Source organism: Saimiri boliviensis, chromosome 1 (assembly GCF_048565385.1).
Source record: "Saimiri boliviensis isolate mSaiBol1 chromosome 1, mSaiBol1.pri, whole genome shotgun sequence".
Taxonomy (NCBI): Eukaryota; Metazoa; Chordata; class Mammalia; order Primates; family Cebidae; genus Saimiri; species Saimiri boliviensis.
The window spans coordinates 220,774,073-220,795,610 of record NC_133449.1 but is presented as its reverse complement, the minus strand read 5'-3'; the positions used below and the strand labels follow the sequence as shown (position 1 = coordinate 220,795,610).

The window sequence follows — 21,538 nt, the reverse complement described above, 5'->3', positions numbered from 1 at the left end:
ATCCCAGCTACTCCGGTGACTGAAGCAGGAGAATCACATGAACCTCCAGGAGGCGGTGGTTGCAGTGAGCCAAGATTGCGCCACTGCACTCCGGGCTGGACAGCAAAGTGAGACCCTGTCTCACAAAAACAAAACAAAGTTAAATTAAATTAAAAGACTGGACAAACTGTGGTACTGAGGATGTGAACCTAGAGGTCTCATATAATACAGTACAACTTTTAAAAATGTTTGGTGGTTTCTTAAAAGTTAAACATACAACTACCATATAATCCAAACTTTTCACTCCTAGATATTTACCCAGGAGAAATGAAAGCCTATGTTCATACAAATGTTTATAGAGACTTTAATTGTTAAAAACTGGAAATAATCCAAATCTCCATCAATAAGTGAATGGATAAACAAATTATGGTAGATCTATACATTGTAAAGCTACTCAGAAATGAAAAGGACTGAACTACTGACGCACTGAACAGCATAGATGAATTATAAAATAAGTCTGCTGAGCGAAAGAAGCTAGACCAAACACAAACAAAAAGTACATATTGTGTGATCAAATTTACATAGAATTCTAGAAAACACAAACTAACCTATACTTAGGAAGATTAGAAGTTACCTGAGTAACGAGACTAGCAAAAAATACAGTCAGGATGGCTAAAGGTGACCCCAAGAAACCAAAGGGCAAGATTATGCTTATGCCTTCTTTGTGCAGATGTGCAGAGAAGGACATAAGAAGAAAAACCCAGAGGACCCTGTCAATCTTGCAGAATTTTCCAAGAAATGCTCTGAGAGGTGGAAGACAATGTCCGGGAAAGAAAAATCTAAATTTGATGAAATGGCAAAGGTGGATAAAGTGTGCTATGATCGGGAAATGAAGGATGATGGACCAGCTCAGGGAGGCAAGAAGAAGGATCCTAATGCCCCCAAAAGACCACTGTCTGGCTTCTTCCTGTTCTGCTCAGAATTCCGCCCCAAGATCAAATCCACAAACCCTGGCATCTCTGTTGGAGGTGTGGCCAAAAAAGCTGGGTGAGATGTGGAAGAACCTAAATGGCAGCGAAGAGCAGCCTTCCATCACTAAGGCGGCAGAGCTGAAAGGTAAGTACGAGAAGGACGTTGCTGACTATAAGTTGAAAGGAAAGTTTGATGATGCAAAGGGTCCCGCTAAAGTTGCCCAGAAAAAGGTGGAAGAGGAAGATGAAGAAGATGAGGAGGAAGATGAGGAGGAGGAGGAGGAGGAGGAGGAGTAAAAAAACTGTTTATCTGAAAAAAAAAAAAAAAAAGTTACCTGAGTAACTTGTAGAAGACAGGGAGAGGCAGGAGGGCAGAATTATAAAGGGGCAAAAGGAAATTCTTTGGAGTTACAAATATGTTCATTTTCTTAATTGTGACTGTGTTGAAACTATCCAACAAGGTCAGGAGACCATGTCTGGAACGCAGGGGATTCTTTGGGCACTTCTTAGGGCTAACATGTCCAGTAGTAAAAGTTAATAAAAAGCTACAATTGGAAAAGGGCAGAAATCAGACCCATCACAAATGAAAATCTGGGTAAAGGACTTTGACCAGCTGAGGTCCTGGCTGAGAAAGGGCAAAGGAAACATGGAGTAGATAATGAGAGAAGGAAGTTATAACTATCAGCTACTGTCTCTGACCAGTTACAGAAATTAAAGCAAATTGGCTCTGCACATTTTTTTTCTTTGTTTGATACTTTGGAAATTATCACTGTAGCCCATTGGTTCAGCAAATTGAGAAGCCCAAAATAGGTGAAATTTTCATCTTTTAATTTAATGAAACCATATGGTTCCTCTGAGGAAGACCTTCCTTCCTTAGGAAGCATGGACTCCAAATTCAAGTTTTGCTTTCTGTTTGTGGAAACAGAAAGCAAAAATTCTGGAAGTGCGTTTTAAATGTAATTTTAGAGGAGACACCACTACTTCCAACCCTGAATTCTCAGACCCATATATCCTGGCTATGAAGGCAAAGTATCATATTTTGATCTTTGATTCAAAGCACATACCGCATTCCCTAAGGTAAAGCCCCATCCTTCAGGGTGTTATCTCTCATCTGAAATCTAATGTAGTCTTCAGCAGGCAATTCTACTTTTATTGGGCCAACTGTTTTTAGATGATGGGATATATAGTAAGACCATTGAATCCTTGGGCATCCCTGCAATTATAATACCATGAAATGATTTCTTTCTGATAGGAAGAATGTTGTAGAGGACACCATGACCATGAATACCATGAAGGCTTTCTCCAAGACCAGGTTTGATGGTGCTGGCAGGGAAACTAAATCTATACCTAGAATGCATTTCTTATTCCAGTGAGGACAAAATTAGAAATAAAACTGAGTCCTTGGGGAGAACCAGCCATCCTGGTTCTGACTGGTGACTGTTACTTACATCTGATGCTAGCATACAGTATTAAGCAATCAGCAGTAGTGGTAACAAGATCAGCCTTAGAGAAAGGAAGTTGTTGAGTCCATGCTGAGCTTCCATTCCTGCCACCCATGGCCACTTAGAGTATCAACTGATTGAGTAAGAACCAGGATGACTAGGGAAAGAGGCTGTCTGACATCCAAACAATAAAGGAGTAAATCTATCTATTTGATTACTGAGTGTTCTCTGCAGTGGATAACTTTTTATGAGCATTCATGTGGGACATAAATATCTTTATATCCTGTAACTATTCTGAAAGGTACCATTTCCCCAGACTGCCTTGTCCAGTTCTTTCTGAGTCTCTGATCATCTGATCAAACCATTTTCAACTGCTCATAAATTCATGTGGATATGTATCCTACAGGTGCAATTGTGTTCCCTCAAAATTCGTTATGTTGAAGCCCTAAGCCCCAGTACCTCAGAATGTAACTGCATTTGGAGATAGTGCCCTTAAAGATATAATTAAGGTAAACTAAGGTCATATGAGTGGGCTCTAACCCAATATTACTGGTGTGGTTATAAGACGAGGAGATTAGGAAAAAGACAAACACAAAGGAAAGACCATATAAATATACGGGGAGAAGATAGCCATCTGTCAGCCATGGAGAGAGACCTTGAAGAAACCAATGCTATTGACACCTCCATCCCGGACTTCTAGTCTGCAGAATTGTGAGGAAATAAATTTCTACTGTTTAAGCTACCCAGTCTCCAGTACTTCATTATGGCAGCCTTAGTAAACTACATCAATGTACTTCTACTAATCTCTCAAGTCAGACAAAATGGATAGCTAAATGGACAGCTTGAAATTCGACCCACTAGAAAGATTGCCTTTCATCAAATATTCCTGTAGATCAAAACATTCTAATTACCACTATGTTGCTGCAGCCCTTTGCAACAAATGTGCCCTGTTTTTGGAAATTAAGTCCTGCCATTTGACCTAGAAAAGACAATCACCAGAAAGCTGTTCAAGGATGCAGGTACTCCTTTCCTTAATGCACTTCTCTAAGCCTTCGTAAAGTGTGTGTCCTCTGGGCTGTCTGAGGTGAGGTAGATAGGTAATAGCTATGCACAACAGGCATGGTAAGTCCACTCCAATATTCCTATATCCATAAACCTTTGACTTCTACTATTCCAAATAAATTCTGGCATATTTTCATCATTATATATATGCCACCATTGAGTCTAAGTTTTAGTCAACCAAATAAATTGTTAGAGTCACTTCCAGCTGCACAAGCTAATGTATTAAATTCAGAATCTCTGGTACGAGTATCCATACCAATAAGTGTGGCCTAACCCAATGTTATAGTGCTTCCTCCTTGGTCCAATACCCTTAAGAATTCATTCCTGCCTGTATTTCCCAGATTTCTTCCAAGATATATTAGCAAAATTCTGCAGTTCTCTTGGTGTATGTGCTATTTCCTCCTTGGTGAAACTTCAGACTTGTATTCCTGGAACATACTGAGATATGACCCTAGCAATGAGTCTAGTGACAACAAAGAATGATTGGGTGGGTCTTGAAAAGAAAGGTCATTCCCTTGCAAAACAATTGCCCTGGGTAGGGTTATCAGAGGATTTTCAATCAGGAGATGCCTACTCTTAGACATGAAAAGGCAACAGGAAATAAGGTTATTTTAAGGCTAACATAGAAGTTCTCAGGTTCTCTCGCCATGTTTTAAACCAAGAGTTAGAAACCTGTGCTTCTCATTTGCTTTCTATAAATGTTCCAGGTTATTCAAAAGAATCCATCCCCTGCCAAGATCCTTTTAGTTATTAACATAGCCATAGTGGCCAAGAGTGGCATATGCTTAGTCTCTCAAAATGCTTGTTTCAGAACATACTTAATTACAGTCAACCATAGGTGATAATTTAATTAATTTTGATGCTACAACACACCATGGATTGCTAGTATTTCATATCCTATTGTTACAAAGTTCATCATTTTATTCAAGCCTAAGGACATGTCCAAACCAACCCCAAATCCCATTTTTATAAAATGCCCTGAAAATCATTCCACTTTATTTAGTATATATCCAACTTATTTCCTAATCTGTAAAATGTGATTGATACCAATAATTGTATAATAAAGGATGACTAGTAATAAATTGCAAAAATGTTTTTTCTTTTTTTGAGATAGAGTTTTGCTCTTGTTACCCAGGCTGGAGTGCAATGGCACGATCTCGGCTCACCGCAACCTCCGCCTCCTGGGTTCAGGCAATTCTCCTGCCTCAGCCTCCTAAGTAGCTGGGATTACAGGCACGCGCCACCATGCCCAGCTGATTTTTGTATTTTTAATAGAGACGGGGTTTCACCATGTTGACCAGGATGGTCTCGATCTCTTGACCTCGTGATCCACCCGCTTCAGCCTCCCAAAGTGCTGGGATTACAGGCTTGAGCCACCGCGCCCGGCGCAAAAATGTTTTGAAATGTGATAAACTCTCATGTGAATCACTGAAAAAGCATCTTTCTGACATTGTAATAAGTCCAGTATAGTGACTGAGAACTAACATTTAAGTGATAAATCTCATGCTTATTTCAAACCAACAAGTATATGCTGCCTTTCAAGGAATTTGTATGTAGCTAAGCCACAGATTGACTCTATTCTGATTTTAGATAAAAAAAGAGCATTTTAATTTCCACTTTGATTTTGTATAAATTATTTTTTACTGTCCTAAATTTACAGCTATTTGGGAGAAAAGAACAAGGCCTATCATCTTTTCCCTAGCTATCGCATTACAGTAAATGGATTTTTTTTTTATTTCCCTTCTTTCTAATTCCTTGTGATAGGTAAAAGAAAAAGAATTCTCTAGAATTCAACTTTTACTAAATAGTAAGTTTGCAAGCATCAATACTACTTCTAGAACTAAAACAAAACACAAATCACAAAAATTAGTTCTAGAACTGTATCTCTTAAGCACAAAGTGGGTTTGCAAGACAGATGCTTTTCTAAATTTAAACAATGTTCATAAAAGAAACCTTAACTCTTACAAATCTGTAGGTTTTGTTCTGGAACTTAGATATTGGATAGATCCAGTTCCCTGAGAGTCATGAATGTCACAGTGTCAAAAAAAATGTTTCATAGAATATGACTCAGCCATTTAAGTAAGTAATAATGTATCAAGTTATACAAATTTTTTTTTGCTCTACTTCAACCATCACAATAGTAGAAAACAATGAATAATCTCTAATTTGTAAATTGACTATTTTATTATATCAACTTATGTTGTAAAAGGTTTAGTATATTTCATTAAACATTTCAAGTATGTTAAATCAAATTGATATTGACTACAGTAGCATAACTGAGGCATTACAAAATATTAAAATTTCTACATTTAAGGGCAAAGAATCCATTCAGAAAACAGAATTATGTGGTATAAATAATTGTATAAAAATTGTGTAATCCAGTAGTTAATTCTCTGGCTGCATATTAAATTCATATTGGGAATTATTATTTTTTTAAATGATGAGGCCCCACCTAAATTAGAAAATTTAAGAGTTGAGCTCCAATATTGGTAGTTTCTAAAAGTTTCTCAACTGAGGTTGAGAACTACTGCAATACAGACATCTGTATTGACCTTAATCAAAAAATTATACTATTTTCTCAAAGATTTCTTTAAGAAATTATCAGTTGAGAAATCACAGGATAAGTTGAACTACTGTATAATAATCAGCTTCAGAGTGACATATTTCCTATCAGTCAATTTTTCATGTAAGATTTGAAAAATATTAAACAATTTTTGCTGTTAAAATTTTATACTTAATTAAAATCAATCTCATTAGCACTTTTTTCTTTGTTGTTTTTACTGTTTACATTTTTTTCTTAGTATTTCTTTCGTATACTCTAAAAAGTAAGATAGAAATTTAACTAAAATATATAATCCTCTATTTCATTTATATATTTATAGGAGATTTTTAGAGAATCCTGATAAAGTATTAGTAGTTAAAGAGACTATGTTTTCACATTTAAATACTGTCACACATTAAACAGACTTAAATAAAATAAAAGCAATGTATGATATCCTAGAAAAATAATAATACCACTCTATAGCTCTGTAACAAAGAATGAATAGAACTGAATCTTATTTTTATGAAGAAAGGCTTCTCTAAGAAGTATACTTCTAAAAACTGAAAGCAACTATTATTTATGGATAACTTATTTTAAAGTTAAAATCACTGTGATATTCCAAAAGTTAAAAAATTAACTTTTAATATTAACATATCAAAATATTAGATATAAAATGTTTATGACATTACTTATAACAAAATATAACATTTCAACTATAATTACAGTAAAAATTCAAGAATTGGCATATCTCCTTAAAAATTCTTTAAACTTAGATGTGAGCCTTTCTGCTTGTAGTATAAGTCAATAAAATCCCCTGTCCTGAGGTTCTAATGGAATCTTACCTTAAGTCCTATCATCAGTGCCCCACATCACACTGACCACAAGATTATTTTATGCCTGATTGGCCTTGGCTCAGGATTGCTGTCATGGGAGTAACAAATGGCCTGGCCATACAGCCATACAGACAGAATTTTGTTTTATGATATGATTTCAAAGATAAAAGGATCAATTGCTTCTTGAGCTCCCCCCCACCAACTTTTATTTATTTATTTATTTATTTATTTATTTATTTATTTATTTATTTTGAGACAGAGTTTCGGTCTTGTTACCCAGGCTGGAGTGCAATGGCACGATCTCGGCTCACCGCAACCTCCACCTCCTGGGTTCAGGCAATTCTCCTGCCTCAGCCTCCTGAGTAGCTGGGATGACAGGCACACGCCACCATGCCCAGCTAATTTTTTTGTATTTTTAGTAGAGACGGGGTTTCACCAGGATGGTCTCGATTTCTTGACCTCGTGATCCACCCGCCTCGACCTCCCAAATGCTGGGATTACAGGCTTAAGCCACCGCGCCCGGCTTGAGCTTTCCCCTTCTTGATTGATTACCTGAACTTCCACAATTAAAAACCTACCTCATAGGTTATCATGAGGGGTTAAATGAGTTAATGTTTATAAAACACACAAAATAGTGAGTGAATGTTAACACAATTTTCATTCCTTCAACCTACAGTATATTATAAGAAATATGACATAGCTATGGCTTGAATGCATATGTCCCTGAAAAATTTATATATTGAAACTTAGTCCCCCACACACTAGTATCAAAACCTGAAGCCTTTTGGGAAGTGATTAAATTAGGAGGGCTCCTCCTTCAGGAATAGGATTAATGCGCTTATAAAAGAGGCTTCAGAGAGGTGCCTGTCATTCCATACCTTTTCCTCTTCTGCCTTTTTTGCTATGTGAGGACACCCTCAAGAAGGGCCATAGATAAGACAAGCCCTCACCAGGAACCAAATCATTGGCACTGTGATCTTGGACTTCCCAGCCTCCAAAAGTGTGAGAAACAAATTTCTATTGTTTATACATTACACAGATTAAGCTATTTTATAATAGCAGCAGGAATGGACTAAGACAGACATTAAACTCTAATTTTCACTTTGGGGATTAGTATCTTTTAATCCTATCCCTAGAGCAAGGATAAATACGGCCAAATCGGAGAGGACAAGAAAAAATTAGGTATCTTCTAAAAGGAAAAAGGGTGTAAAAAAAGGAAAACAACTGTGAAGGTAAAAGGCTCAGAACAAAAAGGTCTAATACTAAAATACAAGATATAAATGTCCCTCCCTTCACAACTTCGCGCACTATCAATTTGCCATTCATGCAACTGGGCAATGTGAAATTGCAGCAACACAGCCTGCTCAATTCTTCTGCAGAGCACACAGAACCATTAATTCATTTTTGTTCTTAAACTCAGAGGCTTAAAAAAAGTTAGCATATATTTAATTGAAGCAAGGTTGAGTGCTAAATTTGAGTTATGTTATTTTAATTTTCTTTTCACCAAAGACACCTCTTCCCACACATTTAGACTTAAGGTAAAGCAAAGTTGTCACATATATAACATTAGGGGTAATATGTTTAGATAGTTACAATATCACATATAGTGAACAGAATTTCAATGCAAATTTTCTTTCCATAAAATTAAAGGTAAAATTTCACACATAAAAATCGGTATTTTTGTCAAGAAATTCAAATATTGAAAACATCATAAATGTAGATATAATTTTTAAATGTGTAAAATTTGAAGCAGCAGGTATGCATATTTATAAATTGTGCCTACATATACCATAGCAACTGAATGCAAAATGAAATCAATTCATTTTGGAGACATTAGGATGTGTTTTCCCCCATCTTAATTATTGAGATAGACAAATAAATCATAATGTTCTTTAATTGGAGTTTTTGTTTGTTTAAATATAAGCTTATTCTGATCCTGATTCTCTGATATCTAAGCATTTCTCCTTTTGTCCCTTCTTTTCTTTACTTGTTTTAAGTAATTTCTCCAAGTCTAGTTTCTGCCTCGAAAACATGAGGCTAACATAAACGACAGAGTTTTCATGAGGATTAAATGAGATGATGTCTGCAAAGCTTCCAGCACAGTGGTTTCATTTAGTTTCAATAATTTCTTTTCTTCTTACCTCTCATTTTCTTGTCAGTTCTAGAACAGAACAATTTTAATGGATGATAAAAATGTTTGCTCAATCACACCTCTGATTCATTTCCCAGTTTGGTACTGGTTAACAAAATATTTGATGTTAAGAGTTTTCTTCATTATATGCTATTGAGGAAACCAAAGACTCACTTACCTAACTGCATAATGTTCCATCTTCATGTTACCAGGAGACACTTCATGGTTAAGCTGCTGTAAAATTTTCCTTTAGCAGCCACAGTTGCTCCAAGACGGATGATAAAACTGAAGGGCTAGCTTTGGAAGTAGAAAGAACTTGACAGCTTCACAGAATGTGTGATTTAACATAAATTCTGACGAGGATAAACAGCAAGGATGACAGGGATTTCAGAATAGGCAGCAATTACTAATCTTTCTCTTAACAGAATAACTGACTGATCATTAGGCTACTGTTGTTGCTGTTCTTGTTGTAGTTGCAGGAGCTCATTGGACAGTAGTTAAGGATTAGGCAGCATCTTCTAATTCCATGAGCACATTCTTGCCTGAAGTTTTAACTGATTCAAAATATTTGGAAATTGACAAGAAGCTTATTGCTGGTTCAAGCTACAGTTTAGAGACTGGCTAATTTGTTGAGTGGGGAACCACATATTTGAAAGTTGGTCAAGTACATGAGGTTGTGAGAGAGTTTGTAAAGTAAAGCATAATCGTGAACTCTGTCTTCACAACAAAGTTCATTAAATCCTTTGAGGCAAAAATAAATACCCTTTGGAGGAAAAGTGTCCATTACTTTCCTGTAAGTCCCCCAAGTAAATATTTCACAAACAATAAACAATATTAATTTACTGAGCTTGGTTTTTGGCCAAAGATAATCTCAAAAGTTCCAAAATACTTAATGATTTATGTTTAATCCAATTTTTACATACCTTTGACATTGTATTTTCAGAAAATTGTAAAATAGTAGAAAATGCTCCCAAGCCCAATATAACTGTAATTTGGAAAACTTTCACAAAAGCAAACTAATTTTAATTTTAATTTTAAAACAGTTTGCAACCTTCAAGAAACTGCTGGTTATCTCTGGAGAGAGTAACACAGAAGAGCAAGAAGTTTACTTTTTATCATTCAGTCTCTGTGAAACTGTTATTGTTTTTTGATTTTGTTTGTTTGTTTTCTTTGAGACAGCCTCTCACTCTGTCAACCAGACTGGATTTTTTTTTTCCATTTTAGCATTTTTCTTATTGCATTTTAGGTTTTGGGGTACATGTGAAGAACATGCAAGATTGTTGCATAGGTACACACGTGGCAGTGTGATGTGCTCCCTTCCTCCCCATCACCTATATCTGGCATTTCTCCCCATGCTCTCTCTCCCCAACTCCCCACCCCCTGCTGTCTCTACCCTATTTCCCCCCAACAGACCCCAGTGTGTAGTGCTCCCCTCCCTGTGTCCATGTGTTCTCATTGTTCAGCACCTGCCTATGAGCGAGAACATGCGATGTTTGATTTTCTGTTCTTGTGTCAGTTTGCTGTAATGGTGACTACAGCTCATTGTGACCTGGAATTCCAGGCTCAAGCAATCCTCCCAGCTTAGTCTTCCAAGTAACAGACTACAGGTGCTTGCCAAAGCATCCAGGTAATATTTCGGTAGTATTTGTAGAGACGGGGTCTGGCTTTGCTGTCCAGTCTGACCTCCCAAACTGCTGAGATTACAGGTGAAAGCTTATAAAAAAAAAACATGTCCTGAACAGGCACTGACTGTTACTACTATTAGCCTTTAATCCCAGCTACACGGGAGGCTGAGGTGGGAGGATCACTTGAGCCCAAGAGTTAGAGTCCAGTCTGGGCAACATAGTGAGAACCTGTCTCTAAAACATAAAATTTCAAAAAAATCCAAACATGTCCATGTGTGACTATTTTTTAGTTAATTAAAATTGTTAAACAAGTGGCACATGCCTTAATCCCAGCCTCTCCCAGCTACTCAGGAGGATTTCTTGAGCCCAGGAGTTGAAGACCAACTTGGGCAACACAGTGAGACTCTGTCTGAAAAAAAGTTTTGTTGTCATTGTTAAACAATAATTTCAAGACTTAATGTGAGTTCTCAAAACTACATTAAGGATATATGACTCTCAAATACCAATATTTCTCAAAACTATATGATATAAGCAATTAAGAAAAAGCAAATTTTACTTGATAGGTTAAAAATTTTATAATACAATGAAATTAAAACACCATAAGCTGTGAAAGGAACTACCCTGTCAATCTCTATAGAGTTGTAGTTAGCACATAACAAGAAATTAGAACAGTGAATTGATATCTCAAGCCCTCCCTTTCTTGTTTATTACCTTCTTAATGGTAAACCTAAAATTTCTTGGCCCCAGTTCCAATCATTACTGTTGAATAACTCTATCAATCAATACTTGTGATAGTAATTCAAAAATATAAATTTCTATATTCATGCCTAATGCTATTTGTAGTAAAATGGACATTTTTAAGGGACTCTTAAAAATCAATAAAATTTCAAAGGAAATTTTATGTTTTAGAGACAGGGTCGCACTATGTTACCCAGACTAGACACTAACTCCTCAGCTCAAGTGATCATCCCGCCTCAGCCTCCCATGTAGGTGGGATTATGGCCACATGACAGTCAGTCAGTGCCTATTCAGGAAATGTTTTCTAAAAGTTTGCACCTGTAATCCTGCATTTTGGGAGGCCAGCCTGGACAACAGAACCAGACCCCCGTCTCTACAAAAACTACTAAAACATAAGCCAAATATGCAGGTAAGAAATTATTTCCTGTATAATGGCATTCACAGCAACCTGGGTGGAATTGAAGACCAATTCTCCTGGAATGAAGTAATTTAGGAATGGAAAACTAAACATTTTATGTTCTCACTCATAAGTGGGAGCTAAGCTATGAGAATGTGAGGGCATCAGAATGATACAAGGGACTTGGGGGACTTGGGGAAAGGTTTGGGGGGCAAAAGATAAAAAACTATACATAGGATACAGTGTACACTGTTTGGGTTATGGGCACACCAAAATTCAGAAATCACCATTAAAGAACTTATTCATGTAACCAAACACCACGTGTTCCCCCAAAACCTATTGAATATTTGTTTTGTTTGTTTGTTTTTGAGATGGAGTCTTGCTCTGCTGCCCAGGCTAGAGTGTGGTGGCACCATCTTGGCTCACTGCAACCTCCACCTCCTGGGTTCAGGCAATTCTCCTGCCTCAGTCTCCTGAGTAGCTGGGATTACAGGCCCCTGCCACCATGCCTGGCTAATTTTTATAATTTTAATAGAGATGTAGTTTCACCATATTGGCCAGGCTTGTCTTGAACTCCTGACCTCAAATTTGATCCACCCGCCTTGGCCTCCCAAAGTCCAGGCATGAGCCACCGCGCCCGGCCAAAACCTATTGAAATTTTTTAAAAAAGAAAAGAAATTATTTTCTGTAGCTTTCTCTTTGAACTTGGACGTATAATTATGGAAGTGAAGCATGTAAAGGATCACATTCATATCACAGTGTTTTGCTCTCTACCCATCTGTCTTTTATAGTCCTGAATAGAGAACCGAAAGAAATCAAGTCAAGATTTTTTGCTCCTATTAAACCCAAATAGGTTCATCAATCTAATGTAAATTGATGGACAGATATATATATATATATATATATATATATATATCTTTGTAGGTTTTTTAAATGTAATCATTATGCTTTCATGTAAGGTGTCACTTTAAACATTACTTCCTCAAGTAAGTCTTGCCTGACCACCCATTCTGAAGTTAGTCCCCCTTTATCTTTTGTTTATCATAACACTGATAACTATGTGATATTTCATTTTATTTACTTGTTTATTGACTATCTTTCCTCTTTAAAATTAGGTTCCATAATCAGAAATCAGTAGGACCAAAAATAATACCAGGTTCTCAATAATGACTTTTTGAATGAAGAAATAAGCTTGTATTTTTTTTAAAAGGAATTCCTATGAACTTGAGCATATAATGGATAAGTTGACAGTCGTTTTTAAGTATTTATGAAGTGTTACTTAAATTCCAATTATTTCTAGAATTATATGAACACTCTTCAACTAGTCTCTATTCCCTTTCATTCTTTCAACATAACATATTCTTTTTTTTTTTTTTTTTTTTTTTTTTTTTTTTTTGAGACGGAGTTTCGCTCTTGTTACCCAGGCTGGAGTGCAATGGCGCGATCTCGGCTCACCGCAACCTCCGCCTCCTGGGTTCAGGCAATTCTCCTGCCTCAGTCTCCTGAGTAGCTGGGATTACAGGCATGTGCCACCATGCCCAGCTAATTTTTTGTATTTTTTTAGTAGAGACGGGGTTTCACCATGTTGACCAGGATGGTCTCGATCTCTCGACCTCGTGATCCACCCGCCTCGGCCTCCCAAAGTCCTGGGATTACAGGCTTGAGCCACCGCGCCCGGCCAGTAACATATTCTTAAATGTGGCAAACTGCAGATATTTTGGGAGGACTAGTTGTTCAGTTACTAGTTTAGTAACTGAACACACACTAAACAGCTAGAATTTCAGGTGTCCTTGAAAGGGAATTGCAAAGAGTGACCATTTGCAGATGTAAACTAATCCATGGGTGACACCTGCTTCTTCCTTCGCCCAGTTTCAGTGTCCATACTTTGGCTTGTTACTCTCTTCTCTTTATACTTTCTTTGGCAAACTCCACACATTTTATTATTCTAGTCTAATCACAAATGTCTATTAGGCCTTCCAAATAGATCAGACTCCTATATCTGGACTTTCTGATTAGCTGCATGATTCTGCAAACTCAACACTTCTGAAAGGAGTTGATTGTTTTTCTTCCCACCCTTCTTCTTCTTGACACCAAGGCCACTACAGTCACTAAGACAAAACTTCGGATCGAAAAATCTATATGTTCTTCTTTTTAAAACGTCTCTATCACATGTGTTCTCTTCTTTGTTCCCAACTGCAGGTTTCATCACCTTCCCAGATTATTTCAACAGTCTCCAGCTGTTTCCCTAATTCCCTACTAGGCCCACTGTGGCTCACCTGAATATTGATTACAATGAACCCTTCTTTAAATGCTGCTTACCTCCTTTTGTTTATTTTGGTCATATTTTCCTTCATAAACACCTTTAAAATTCACTACCACTACCCTAGTCCAAACTATAATCTTTTCTTAACAATTATCTCTGCGTCATAACTACTTTTCCCTCAGCCACACTTTTCTTACTCTACATCAAGGGTGTCCAATCTTTTGGCTTCTTTGGACCACATTGGAAGAAGAATTGTCTTGAGTCACACATAAAATACACTAATGATAGCTGATGAGCTTTTAAAAAAATCACCAAAAAAATCTCATTGTGTTTTAAGAAAGTTTACAAATTTGTGTTGGGTTGCATTCAAAGTCATCCTGGGCCACATGTAGCCCATGGGCCATGGGTTGGACATGCTTGCTCTACATACTTCAGACAGAATGATCTGTTTAAAGTGTAAATAAATCCAAACATTCCACTCCCTTGCTTACAATCATTTAGTGACTTTCCACTATACTTAGGCCAAAGACCAAAACCCCACAAAGTCTGTCTACCTCTCTAACCTCATCTTAGAGTCCATCCTACCTTGATTTCCATGTCTTTCTGTACTCGAATTACACTGATCTTAAAGTTCCTCAAAATGAAAGCCTTCTTCCTGCCTCGGAGCCTTGACACGTGCTGTCTCCTTATCTATAAAGGTCTGCCTAACCCCTACCCTTTGCTCAGTCATCTACTCCTCCTCTAGTTCACCCTGTCAAATATTATTTCTTAAGGGAAAATTTCTTAAATCCAGTCCCTGTCCCAGACTAGTTATACACTCTCGTAATTTCCTGTACTTCTCCTTTATAGAATGTATCATAGCCATAATTCGTTCATAAATTGTGTAACGGTTGTTTAAAGTCTAGCTTGACCACTAGAATATTTCATGAGATAGGGCATGAATTGGATTTGGTTTACCACTGTTCTCCCATGCTTGGTGCAATACTTCATACACAGTAGCTGTTCAATAAATATTTGTTGAATATATGAAAAAAGAAATCTGAAATAACTATCCAGAATTTCCATCATCAAGTCTCTCTGCTGGCCAAGTTTCAAGAATATAAATAATCTGGCCTTATCACACCTATCCACAAATATTAGTCATCATTACTGAATATAAAACACGTCTGCCTTCTCATGCTCAAAAACATGCTGGCTACTTCATGCATTCAGGTCAGCAGTGAGCATTTTGTTTTTCTGACCCAAAGTGACTTTCTCCAAATAATTCTTCATTGGATACTGGCTTATCTTTACTGTGGATTTCAATAATATACTCCTTAATAGGTATCCCGCAATTAGTTAATTTCATCACTCCAACCTGATCTTAGGTTTCTTGAAGTAAGCATCATTTCTTTTCTTTATTTATTTGTTGAAAGATGGTTTCACTCTGTCACCCAGGCTGGAGTGCAGTGGCACCATCTCAGCACACTGCAACAACCTCTGCCTCCTGGGTTTAGGTGATTCTCCTGCCTCAGCCTCCCAAGTAGCTAGGACTACAAGCGCCCACCACCACACTCTGCTAATTTTTGTATTTTCAGAAGAGACAGGGTTTCACCATGTTGGCAAGGCTGGTCTCAAACTCCTGGACTCAAGAGATCTGCCCCCTCAGCCTCCCAAAGTGCTGGGATTACAGGCATGAGCCACCACACCTGGTATGAGATTCTTATACTTTTTCTAAGTCCTCCTCCAAGGCTTTCTGTCTCTCAAGCTTACACTCCCAAACATGTAAATAGCCCCTAGAATTGTATATTCATAGGAGGTAATCAATAAATACTTGCTGGTTAGTAGATTTAATATTGGTTCAGAAATTTTAATTGATTTCCTCATATTTATCTCTACCTTAAATGTAGTAAAAAGCAGTAAGGCCACTTGTACATTAGAGGTTTCTTTTGTAATTAAAAGACAAAAGCCTGAAAGTGACCCAGATAAGGTATTTAATCTGAATTTTCTGCTTTGCTTTATAATAAAGTCTGTTGACGATGGCACTGTAGATTCAAATTTTACCAGAGTCCAGGGTGAGTTACAATGTTCACCCTGGTGAACATTACACATGACTTGCAAAGCCCATTGTATGTCCCAGGGTATCATTTGGTAACTTTTTGCATCAAAAGATAATTCGCTGTAGCTTCAAAAAATGCATTCATAGACTAAAATAGTATCTTAATAATCTTGAAAGAGTTAATGAGGTCAATCAAATGCTTAGCCCAACTTCCAAATCAAGAACATTCTCTCTCCATGTACAGAAATAGGAAAGGGCTGCACGTTTTGATGACTCATTTTTCTACCACCTGGTCTTAAGAATGTATTTGTTTGTTGCTTATTAACTCAACATTTCACTGTTTGGTTATTTTTAAGAACCTTAGGATCTTATTGGTGGGAACTTAATAAGAACCCAAAAAACATTTCATTTGAGTTGCCCATCTTACATTTGTTATTTTGAACCCATGTTGTGTGAAATGAGAAAAAGACAAACTTTCACTGTTTCTACTATATCATATTTCTAATTTCTCCTTGAAAATGCAACCAATGATATAAATTCTCCATGTAACTCTTAGATTTTAGGTTAGACATTTAGAGAGATTAACTTTTAAGTCACAGGAATACTGTTTAGTAACATGAGCTGTATCTTTATTCATAATTCCCAAGGGATTTATGAAATAAGAAGATTTCAAAAATTGGAACTAATGGAGCTTTCAGAAATAGTCCTAATTTCAAGGAGAAGTTTAAGCCAGGAAGACTCTTAGTTTTTGTAACATTAGTTAAAATTATAAGTATTTTAGGCAATTTATAAGCAGCATGCTTCCATGAGTTAGATATTTTAATCAAGGTGAAATAAAAATATTAAAATTACTTACAAAATATTTTTGTTTGGAATACATTAATATTTCCATGTTCTAGGATTTAGTTCCCATGTGTCCATTTAACTTGGCCCTGTTCCATGGCTATTGACTATTCCCCATATCCAGAATAGGATCTCAAATATATATCCTACAAATGGTCTTGAAAGCTAGCTTAGAGGTTGCTTGCAGTTGCATACTCACTTGCAAATAAATCAGTGATCTTACCCTACCTAGGAAGGGTAATCTCTTCCTTCAACAAAGCAGGGCAGCATCAAAAGGACTCCCATATTGGGAGAAACAGTCTGTCTATCAAAATCAAGCCCTTAGATCTAGAGGGTAATAGCTGTCTCAGAAAGATTAATATCTCATTTAAATGTATTCATTCTTTCATCCACAAATACTTATTAAGCATCTACTATGTGTCTGACACTGTTCTAGATATAGCATATTTAACAGTGAATGAGACAGGTAAGTCCCCTGCTCTACAAGCCTTATGAGTGTCTAAGCATTGGGAAGAGGTGCAGGGGAAAATGATAGGCAAATAAAGAATAATACTGGTTGCAAGGCAGATAGAACAAGAATTTGATGTCAAAACAATTTCAAGTTAAAGGACATGCTATACAAAAAGCCCATCAGGTGCACACTTTTCTTAGTGAACTATATACATATAATACATTATTTAGCTAACTAAATGGATAAGCTAGATAGATAGAGATTTGTATCCACATATTTAATCCAAGCAATCTTTCCAAGATCACACATCCCATGTGAACAAAGGAATTAGCGTCACATTTTCAAAATGATAGATTACTCACAAAGGTAAAATTGTATATGCTTAATAGTAGGTAACTTTTTTATTATAGATATACATAAGCCAATTACTAAAAATAATTAATAAGCAGAATTAGTAATATGTTCTAAATGAATTTTTTAAATATTTGTTCAATTTCACTTGAGAATGTATATATATACCAATCGTTCATCTAGCCTGAATTTTAACTATGGAAATTCCAGCCAAATTCCTTGTAGAAATAAATGTAAATAAAGCAAAATAGTCCAATAAGTACTAATAATAGAAGAGCAAATTTTACGTAAATAGTCTGTTCCTGTTTGACAGATGGTTTATACACCTTCCAAAATTTATTTAGAATCACCTGGGGTTTTTGATCAATTGTCTACTCACACAAATGTGTTAAATAATAGAAAGTTCTAAAAAAATTTATTACTGTTACATTACATATCAATTTACATTCCAAAAAATGTTATATTTCAAAAGCCACAAGTAAACCCCCATTTTATTGTTAATGCATCCATATACATTGTATACATGCCTTCATATACACTCCACTGTATTAGAAAAATATATTCTCTTAAAGTCATTTAAATAGGCAGAAACACTTTTTACAAAGCATACAATTAATGTATGATTATGACAGGTGTGTGTAGACTAGAGAATTAATGAAAGGCAAAACATCTTAAACAGTTTTTAATGTTATCGATTTGATTTTTCAAGAAATATATGTCAATTATTTTCAAAACAGAATGATAGCAATACTTTCTAGAGTCTATCAATAGTATTTAAAATAAGCTACTCATAACTTTCAAATTCTGCTTTTACTAGTCATCACTCGTCATTAAATATAACTGTATATTCAAGAGCTTTCTAATAATAGCCTTTAATTAAACGAAGGACTGTTAGAGGGTTTCTGTTGCCCTTTGAAGTTCTTAATTATTACTTGTATCCAGCCTTTTATGGTACACTTAAGGTTAAATTAAATAATTTAAATATACCTTGAAGAGAAATGTGAAGACTTTTGCCCATTTTAATTAAATCTCTGAATTTCAGTATTTGAAAATAATAACATATGTTTTGATTTTTTTTTTCATGGCCGAATGGTAAAATGCTCGCTATATTAAACAACAAAAAAAGAAATGGTAGCTTTGTATGGGACTAATCGCTAAGCAGATGCATGTAAATGAGCTATTTTCTATGCATGGCTTCCAAAAGTGCTAATTAAATAGTTGGTATTCAAGGCTATGCTCGCTCATTGTTTAGTGACACACAAATCCAGCGATGTGTGCCAGCAGACATTTTAAGTTGAATGTTTTCTCCTCTACGGTCTTTGTCATGAAATGGTGGCACCATGATGAGAACACTAGTGTAAGCAAAACATTGAAATATGCTTTAATAATGTTTTAACCATGTAGTGACACTAGTCTAGTTTTCTAATGAATTTTTAATTTCTGTTTTCTTATAAGGGTGATATGAGTTATCGCTGATGCATATTAAATCATATACATGAGTCATTTTCTCTAAATTTGCATAAAATGGCTAAATGCTAATGCACCAAATGGAGCTTACTATACGTGGTACAGCAAATATTCCCTTGAAGATTTTCTGCAATCAATCTCCTGTATTTCATTAGCAACCAGATAAGGTGTGGTCTGTAGAATAAAAAAGAAAAGTGTGTAGCTCATGAGCTTATGAAGCTTCATATGATTTCTACGTGGTGATTAGAGTGGATTCTGCAATTACAATTTATGTAGGTAAAACACACACGTGCTTCCTTTAAAGGCACAGTGCAACAAGAGTTCTGAATACAGCCTTGCAATTGTTGAACAATGAAAAGGCACCATTCAATTATTGTGATTTTTTTTACATCTATAATTAAATGAAGGAAAGCCATACTTTAAACTTAGTATTTGATCGGCATAACCCTTACTGAAATTTTACAATTTCCCTACAGTATTTATAAAAGAACTTAAAAAAATAACCATGTGTAAAATGTTTTGTTTGCTGTTTCTTTTTCCTTGTCAAATAATGGTGAAGAATTTTCTGGACTAATGTTTAACACTGAAAATTTTTTTTCTATCATCAGATACTCTTACCGAACTGGCATTAAGATTACATGCCTTAAAAATTGCATTAGGGTAACAGTATTATTGGGCAAACCAGAGATGTTTACTTGAAGGATAAACTTGCTGCTTACACACTGCACTCATCAACCCTTTTCTCATCCCCTATTTTTCCACCATCTGGAATATTTTTTAACCTGGTAAAGAAAAAATTGGGGAAGGGGATGGCTATTTAAAAATAAATGCTTTGCCCTACAGTTATTTTGAATTAGTCTTGATAAATAATTAAGGAATGCATAATATATTATTTAGATGCCATGGTCTTAAGAATTTGAGTGGTATTTCAAGTACAATTATAGTCATTTATTTATCAGTAGAAAATTTACATAATCACACTTCAAAATCCAGTGGACTGGAGAGATATCAGAAAGACACCCATGAATGTGGTAATGACTCCGAGCATTAGATTAAGTTAATAATGTAGTGATGCGCATGATATTCTAAAATCTTGCACTACAGTATTTGATCACTTAAAATGATAAAAGCATAAATATTTTTCTCTTTTCAAACTGTATTTTATGCAGAAGGGCTCCTTAGAGTATAAAATGCAATTTGAAAAAGCAAAATGGAATTAGACAATCTCTAATGAAATAAATAAAGCTAGTAACTTTTAATAAATAAAGCCAAAACATCTTCAATGGCCAAGAAAATAATTTTATCTTAATAATAATTATTGGCTAACAAAAAAAGTGTTCACTTCATGTATTTTGAACTGACAATATAAACCTTAAAGCTGAAGTCCAGAAAAATGACAGAAATTCAAGTCCTATCTCCTGTCATTGAGCACAGCATGCAAATGGAGGGATTACCTATTGGAGAGGTAACACACTCTCTGTTAGCTCAGTCATGCTATGGGTTCTTCCTTAGCAGCTAGTCCATCTGAGACAAATTTGGCAGAAATATGTGCAGTATTTGTACTGTTTTGTTTAAATCACTGGAATCCCATGTCATATCTGCAAACTGAGATTTCAGACTACAATTGAGTATGAGTCTTCAGTGTGGAAATCTAAGCTACTTAGCAATTTTTAACTTTATTTAGGGAGAGCTAAACGTTTTATTTTTATATTAATCTACATACCTACAAACTGTCATAAGAGTTACTTTATAAAACAATGTAAATGCCAATTTATCAATTAATTTCTATATCCTTGCTGTTAGGTATTTTCACTACTAAAACCATTCAAAAGGTATATATTACAGACCCCAAAGATGAATTCCTATCTGATTATTTTTCTTCCATCCATTTCAAACCCACTTGCCAAGAATTTGTCATATTTAAAGCTTCTAAACAGTTTTCAAGCTATTCCACCAACCATTCAATACCCTCAATTGCAGCTTCCCAATATCAGCCAATGCTAATTTAATTTTGTATGTACATTACGTATTTCAAGGGTAACTCAATCCACTAAAACAATATATATTGCGTAGCAACTGTGTACAAACTATGTACTTTCTAAAACTAAGGCCTAAAATCTACTATTTGAGTTTCTCCCAAAGACTGTTATATTCCTGCAAGTTTCAAGAATTCATGATTCTCATTGAATTAAAAACAAGGACTAAGTCCACTTTTATTATTACTATACAAGAGATCTAACCCTGACAAGAAGTAAGTCCACAGATTCTGAATTTCAATGATATTACATCTATTATTGTCTTCATGAAGGTTTTATCTCCAAATAAATTATACAAAGTTTTTTTTTATTGGGCCAGTGTTGATAAATAAATAAATTAATTATATTTGAGATACTTATTCAGTGAAA

The 21,538-nt window shown here is 35.6% G+C and overlaps 1 pseudogene; it reads left to right on the top strand.

The window, feature by feature from the left end:
* Positions 1–647: 647 nt before the first annotated feature.
* Positions 648–1,247, top strand: LOC101038793 (high mobility group protein B3 pseudogene; annotated as a pseudogene).
* The last annotated feature ends 20,291 nt before the right edge of the window (positions 1,248–21,538 follow it).